Source organism: Protomyctophum parallelum, assembly GCF_964188405.1.
Source record: "Protomyctophum parallelum genome assembly, chromosome: 9".
Taxonomy (NCBI): domain Eukaryota; kingdom Metazoa; phylum Chordata; class Actinopteri; order Myctophiformes; family Myctophidae; genus Protomyctophum; species Protomyctophum parallelum.
This window is the reverse complement of record NC_139706.1, coordinates 5962786-5970285: the sequence shown is the minus strand read 5'-3', so window position 1 is coordinate 5970285 and position 7500 is coordinate 5962786. Positions and strand designations below refer to the sequence as shown.

At 45.0% G+C, this 7500-nt stretch overlaps 1 protein-coding gene across 2 annotated transcripts in view; it reads left to right on the top strand.

Moving 5' to 3' along the window:
* The first annotated feature begins 7493 nt into the window (after nt 1-7493).
* The window catches only part of sidt2 (SID1 transmembrane family, member 2), a 94898-nt gene continuing 94891 nt past the window's right edge, over nt 7494-7500 (top strand). For both annotated transcript variants that reach the window (XR_014569769.1, XM_083773711.1), the window contains exon 1: nt 7494-7500. This exon is cut by the window's right edge and continues 3 nt beyond it. The gene's annotated coding sequence lies outside the window, so the exon portion shown is untranslated.

Here is a 7500-nt window from a genome sequence, read left to right as displayed (position 1 = left end):
AGACAGTATGACATACAATTCTCCATTCATTGTCACTGGGAATGTAATGTAATGTACTCTCTATCAGTACACTGCATTAAGTAGCAGACGTTATGTATACTTTACTATATATACACTGCAGTATAGAGTGTAGAACTGCTTCCCTGGGCACTCCACCCAGTGAAGGGAGAGTGGACGAACATGTCCTGTCCTGTCCTGTGTCGTTAGGCCAGGGGTTCCCAACCCGTGGGTCGCGACCCCTCGGGGTTCGCCAAATTAGTTTTGGGGGGGTCCCCAAATGATGATGTACTAGCGTCTAGGCAGGAGGGAGGGAGAGAGGGAGGGGAAACTTTCAGTGTGCATGTGGAGAAAATTAAAATAAAACTGATCTTGCAAGATCAGCAAAGCCTCTACAATGCATTATGAATAAAGGTTAACCACTTGAACCCTATAGCGGGAACAGTCGCAGAAAGTAGCTGATCTACTCTAATCTCTCAAGGCCAGTTCTTTCAAACGCTTTCTCCCTAAACGCTCGACGGGAACGGCAAAACGGACGCAGTGACCGTGTGAAGGTTCTGTATATAGATTGCTGCTTAGCATAAGTGGAAATTCAAAGATGTATTTTAAAGATATTTTTTAGAGAAGATGACAAACCGATGGCGGCTTCCCGTCCGTAGTTTTCATCAGGTACTTCTCTTTCAGCGCCACCTGGTGGTCACCAGTTTAGGCTTTGAGTGCCAATTCTCCCATTATAAAAAAATAAAGAAATTGTACTTATATTATGCATGTAATGGAATTTTCAAAATATGGATATATTTTTATTCCCAAGGGAGCACGTCTTGTCGTCCGTGGCATCCGGTCCATAATTGGCAATTAGACATCTTGTCGTTTATGGCTCTTAACCCATTCTGACCTGAGATCAGATTCATACGAGGTTTCCGCCGGACACACACTGGTCTGATGAACCCATTCTGACCTGAGATCAGATTCTAGAAAATGTCAGTCGTTCTTCGATTTTTCAAAAAATAGCAGACCTACAAGCTCGTATCGCGCCACTCGGTGGCGCGATATGAGCTTGTAGATCTGCTATTTTTAAATAGCTAAAGCACGACATGATGCTGACACCAAAATGGGTGCCCGTTCAGAATGGGTTAAACCGTTTTAACAGACTGTTCTGTAACTATGCGAGTGTGCTTTGAGAGGCTAGTGATCTACATGGTCTCAAGGCATCGTGCTGTGATGGTAAATAAAATGGTAAATGGTGCATTTATATAGTGCTTTCATCCAAAGCGCTTTACATAGATTGTGCATTACATTCACCCATTCACACACACACATACACACACCGATGGCGGAGGAAATCATGCAAGGCACCAACCTGCACATCGGGAGCAATTACTGTAGGGGTTCAGTGTCTTGCTCAAGGACAGTTCGACAGTTCGACACTAACTCTGGGGGAGCCCACATGGTTCGAACTGGGAACCTCACGGCATGCCGCCCCGATGCGTTGAGAGTTCTTTATAGTACCTATTGCGAATGCAATGAGCACTTACTATGAGACCCTGCAGATCATGTCTGTGTGTCTGTCCCGCTGTTACACCACCCGCCCGCCACCAGAGGGCGCAGCTGTATCACACAAAACACACCCACGCACACATGCACTCACACACACACACACACACACGCGCACACACACACAACTTAACTTTAAAAAAAACTTAACTTAAAAAAAAACTTAACTTAAAATGAAAAAGAAAAAACTTAACTAAAAAAAAATCTTAAAAACTTAAAAAAACACAAAAAAACTTAACTTTTAAAAAAAACTTTAAAAACACTTAACTTCAAAAAACGTAACTTCAAAATAAAATCTTAAAAAAACATAAAAAAGAGAACTTTAAAAATAAAACCTTAAAAAAGTATGTAATTTATTCTAATTGTTGTTATTGCCATTTACGAGCTGCGTTCGCTTCCCGCGTTTGCGCGTCTTACTTGTTACTTAACTTAAGACCTGGAGGCGTGGTCAATGCCATTTGGCTATTCTGAGTGGCCAAAGAGCATTGACCACGCCTCCCAGGTCTTAAGTTAAGTAATAAGACCTGGTACTTAAGACACGCAAAATACAGCCCAGAATGTTTTATCTGTGTGACTACTATTCTTTCATCTTTATTCAGATGTTGCTTTGCTGCAACGATATCCATAGAGCACGATTTGGCACAGACGATCCAAACGGATGATGCAGTTATAAGACTTTATGCTTCCATGAAGGCCTGCCATGTTCATTGCTGAAATAAGGTAAGGCCCATTGCTTAATAATTATTGGCGCTGGTTGTTGAGTTGCTTACTGACTGCTACTGCTGTGTGTGCCTTTGCTTGTGTGTGGTTTACACACATTACGTGTGTGTGTGTGTGTGTGTGTGTGTGTGTGTGTGTGTGTGTGTGTGTGTGTGTGTGTGTGTGTGGTTTACACACATTACGTGCTTGTGTGTGGTTATGTGTGGTAACGGCTATGCTGACTTTTCCCTATCCTTTGTGTTTAACACATTGATGCCTGAGGCCGAATCTGGGAACGCCTTCTAGGGCCTGACCTAAGGTTTCTGAAAACCTTAGGTCAAACCTTAGGGACAAAAGCCCCTTTTGGTGGTGGTGGGGCTCAGAGTGCTCCCACTAAGGAAAGCAGGCTTTCTAATGACACAGCCCGCCTTTGTTTTTGTGGGTATAGCAAAAACGTTATTTTTATTTACATTAAAGACGAGAGGCTGGTCTGCATTCACGCGAGCGGAGGAAGTTGATAGCTCTAATGCGTTGCATTTAGAGCTATGGAGCTTATTGAAAACCAGGCTCTGCTAAAAATGTAGTCCCCTGCAACCATAAACACCTCACTCTGCAACCATAGATAGACCTATATAAACAATATATGGTATTAACATATATAAACACCCAGATGGGTCTAATATGGTATAAACATATATAAACACCCAGATGGGTCTAATATGGTATTATTTTTATTAATCGGCATCGGTTCGATTAATCAATCAGACCGATTAATTAATCGGTCCGATTAATTGGTCTGTCTTTACAGATAAACAAGCCCAAAGTAGATAGATAGATAGAATACTTTATTGGCAGTTTAAGAAAATTACAGAAATTGACATCATTTTTAAAAAACGCCAAATGGACTTAGACACAAAAAAGCCTTTGCTTGTTTCCATTGTGGTCCACTTTGAAACATGAAACTATACACATACATACTGTACAGACAAAAACAACCATGGAACATATAATAAATAATCCTTATATATAAGGCTGGGAGCTATATACATAGGACAAGAGGTACCCTGAGAGAATAGTCCTGAGCATGGGAGATGGGCTATCCAGGGTCGGAAGCTAACTATGACCAGTGAGTGTGTAGATGGAGCCATGATTTCAGGTCTTTCCTAAATATTGCAATAGAATTTAGGGATTTCAGGGCTGGGGGGAGTGCATTCCACAGAGTAGTGGCTGCGTAGAAAAAAGCATTTTTACCCATGAGTGTCCTGAAACTGGGGGGAACTAGATCGTAAGGACTTCCTCTGGTTATGTACCTGTGAGCATCCCTCACTCTGGGCAGGTAGCCCAGCAGGTACTCTGGAACAGAGGCACCTAGGATCTTGAAGACCAGACACAATGAGAGCTGAGATACTCTCTCCTCCACCCTTAGCCATCCCAGGCTACTAAAGTGGGCAGAGGTAAGATGAGACCTGGGGTTCAATTTTAGCAGTAACCTCACAAGCTTGTTTTGGGAGGTCTGCAGCCTTGTTTTCAAAAGCTTGGAGATACCTCTGTACCATGAAGTACACGCATAGTCAAAGTGACACTGGATGAGGGCACCGGCCAAGGTCCTCATAGCACTGCTGTTGACATAAGGGGATATCCTGCCCAAGAAACGAGTTCTCTGGTTGACCTTTGAGATCACTTTCATTGCCATTTTTTCACCCGTGAGTTTGTTATCTAGTATAAAACCCAAGTAAGTGACCTATTCCCTATTTGTGACTACACTGTCACCCACTCTAACTGAGAAGCCCGGGGACTTGTTGAGGTTATGACTTGAACCAAACAAAATAGACTCAGTTTTCCCAAGGTGCAGTGACAATTTGTTGTCGGAGAGCCAAAGACAGATGCTACCGAGCTCTGTGCTGAGTACTCTCTCGACCTGCGACTTATCTTTGTCCGAGACCAGGAGAGCTGAGTCGTCTGCGAACAAGAACAGATTGCATTTACATGCCGAGTTCATGTCGTTTACATAAATTAGAAACAGTAGAGGCCCTAGGATGCTCCCTTGGGGGACCCCACACTCTACTGGGAGGGAGGTAGACAGGGTACCATTCACATCGACCACCTGTTTCCTTCCCTCAAGGTAGGATCTCACCCAGTTTAACGATGGGCCATCAAAACCAATTGCCTTCAGCTTGTTTAGCAGTATGGAGTGGTTCACAGTGTCAAACGCCTTTTGAAGGTCCAGCATGACCATGCCGCAGTATTTGCCTGAGTCTACCTCACGTCTGATGTTATCTGTCAAGTATAACAGACATGTGTCAGTGGAGTGAGATCTTCTGAAGCCTGACTGGAATTCAAAAAGAAGCTTGTTATGAAGCAGATATGAATTTATCTGTTCATACACTAGTCTCTCTATGACCTTTGAGATGGAACAAAGGATGGACACAGGGCGGTAGTTCCCAGGGTCCAACTTGCTGCCCTTTTTATAAAGAGGGACTACTCTTGCAAGTTTGAATTCCTGTGGAACATGGCCCTGTCTGATGGACAGGTTTGTAATGTGAGCCACAACAGGGGCAATAGAAACCGCTGCATCTCTGAGGAACCTAGTGGGGATACCATCATGGCCGGTAGCCTTAGTTGGCTGTAAGGCACTGAGTTTTGATAACACGTCCTCTGTTGTTACGGACGAGATTTTGAAGCTGTCCTCAACAGCACCAAGACCTTTGTAAAAAGAGCTTATATGCTGCTCTCCATAAAGGCCTGAATGGGAGGGCAACTTGTCCACCAGTGTGGAAGCTATGGTTGTGAAGAAACCATTTAGGCAGTTAGCCACATTCAGCTTATCAGAGATGAGCGAGCCATTTATTTTAATGTTGAGATTTGTGATCTTTGTTTTGAGCCTGTTGTTACAGCCCAGTTCCTTAAGGGACTTCCAAAGTTTTTGGGTCTTTTTCTTGTTTTCTTCAATTTTCTCATTGAAGTAGGTTTGTTTGGCTGTCTTGATCATGCCGTTTACCTTGTTACGCAATTGTTTGCATTTGTCGAACAGCTGCTCATCTCTGTTTTTTCTGAACTTGGCATAACTCTCATTTCTCATTTTCATGGCCATTAGGATGTCGGCATTCATCCATGGTTGAGTTCTCGCTTTCGCCCTAATTACTTTCATGGGAGCCAGGCTGTCAACCACTGATAGAAAGGCAGATTTAAAACGAGACCAGGCCTCTTCTGTAGATGTACAGTTAAGGACGTTTGACCAGTCCAGATTCTCCAGAGCTGTATTTAATGCTTCACAGGTGTAGTTTTTTAATGATCTGAATCTGATTGTGTTATGACAATTGACTGCAGATTTGTGAAGTTTACGAGTACAATAAATTATATCATGATCACTTATATTGCACTGTATGACACCACTTCTGGAGATCTTGGTCAGGTCATTTGTCAAGATGAGGTCTAAGATAGTTTGAGAGTCAGGTATATATTGTATATTGAGTAAAGTAACGGCTTGAACAGATCTACAAGCTCACAATATTAAATATAACGGTATTTAAGTTAAATCTGACTTGCCTAAGCCTGCAGTGCAGATACCCTGTTGCATGTATTTTTCAGAATGGACAAATTATTAAAAAAAAATTCAATACAGAATGAAATCATATCGACATCGGTAATATCGGTTATCGGCCATAACAGAAATTAATTAGATCGGGTATCTTGTGTGTGTGTGTGTGTGTGTGTGTGTGTGTGTGTGTGTGTGTGTGTGTGTGTGTGTGTGTGTGTGTGTGTGTGTGTGTGTGTGTGTGTGTGTGTGTGTGTGTGTGCGTGTGCGTGCGTGCGCGTACGTGCGTGCTAATGATCTCTCTCTCTCTCATTGCTCATAGTGTGTAGCAGAGTAGACTCTACCAGCGGGGGTGGGGTCTCCTGACACCACTGTGTGTGTGTGCGCTGGAACTGCATGGTAATTATGAATGTTACTGTGTGCAATCTGTGCATGTATGTATTGTGCCTGGTCATTAGAGAGAGAGAGAGAGAGAGAGAGCAGTTTGCTTGGTTGTCTGCCACACCCGGCCTTCTCACCTCTCTCTTTCTCTCTCTCTCTCTCTCTCTCCTAGTCTATCTGGTGTTTCCATGTGAACAGAGAGCGCTGGGGGGGGGGGGGGGGGGGGTGACGCGTCCTATAGTGTGCGTGCGCCTGTATGTGTGTGTGTATGCGTGCGCGCCTGTGTGTGTGTGTGTGTGTATGCGTGCGCCTGTGTGTGTGTTGCTCATCAGTGCCTCCCTATCACACATCACCTCTTCGTCGTTTCTCTCGCCAGGAAAACCTGCCTTTTGGCTTGGCTGTTCAGCAGCCTGCCAGCTGGCCAATCACAGTCCCATTAATACCCTCCTCCAATGAAAAAACACACAGTCCAATTAATACCTATAGTCCTATACAAACGATGGGACGCAAGCACGAACACACACACACACACACACACACACACACACACACACACACACACACACACACCCACACACACACACACCTCTCTCTATGGAAGAGGTGCATGCGTGACTGTCTGTGTGTGCATGCGTACGTGCATGTCCGTGTGTACGTGCGTGCGTGTCCGTGCGTGTGTGCGTGATGAAAAGCTAACACAGTGAATCGTCAGGAGGGAAAAGATTGCCTTCAGTGTCAGTCAGTGAAGGGAGATCACGCCTTTTTCTCGCCCTGACGTTGTATTTATTACACACTTGGGAAACATTATAAAACAGCAGATCTACAAGCCCGGAGGCGCGTTGCCGCGCAACGTGCCCCAGGGCTTATAAATCTGCTGTTTTTTCTTCCCCCTCACCCACCTACACTCTCTTCGTGTGTGTGTGTGTGTGTGTGTAGGTGGACGTAAAGAGCAGATCAGGGTGGGGTCCTGGTGCTCTCAGACCACAGTGGTACTACCCCCCCCCCCTCCTTCACACTCCCATCCCACCCCCTCCCCATCACTGGGCGGGGTGGGTGGTGGTGTGGGGGGGGGGGGGGGGGGCAGGTCGCTCGGTGCAAAGGCAAGAACGGAGGGGGCCGGGCGGTGAAGGGTGGGGGAGGAGAGTAATTGAGAGAGGGAGAGAGAGAGAGAGAGAGAGAGAGGAAGGGGAGGGGTTTAAAGAAGGGTGGGTTCCACGCTCATTGTCAGAGAGAGCGAGTGAGGTGCGCCCACCAGGCAGAGAGATAGAGAGAGAGAGAGAGAGAACACACGCGTTGTGTGTACGTATATGCGTGAGTGTCTGTGAGTGTGTGAG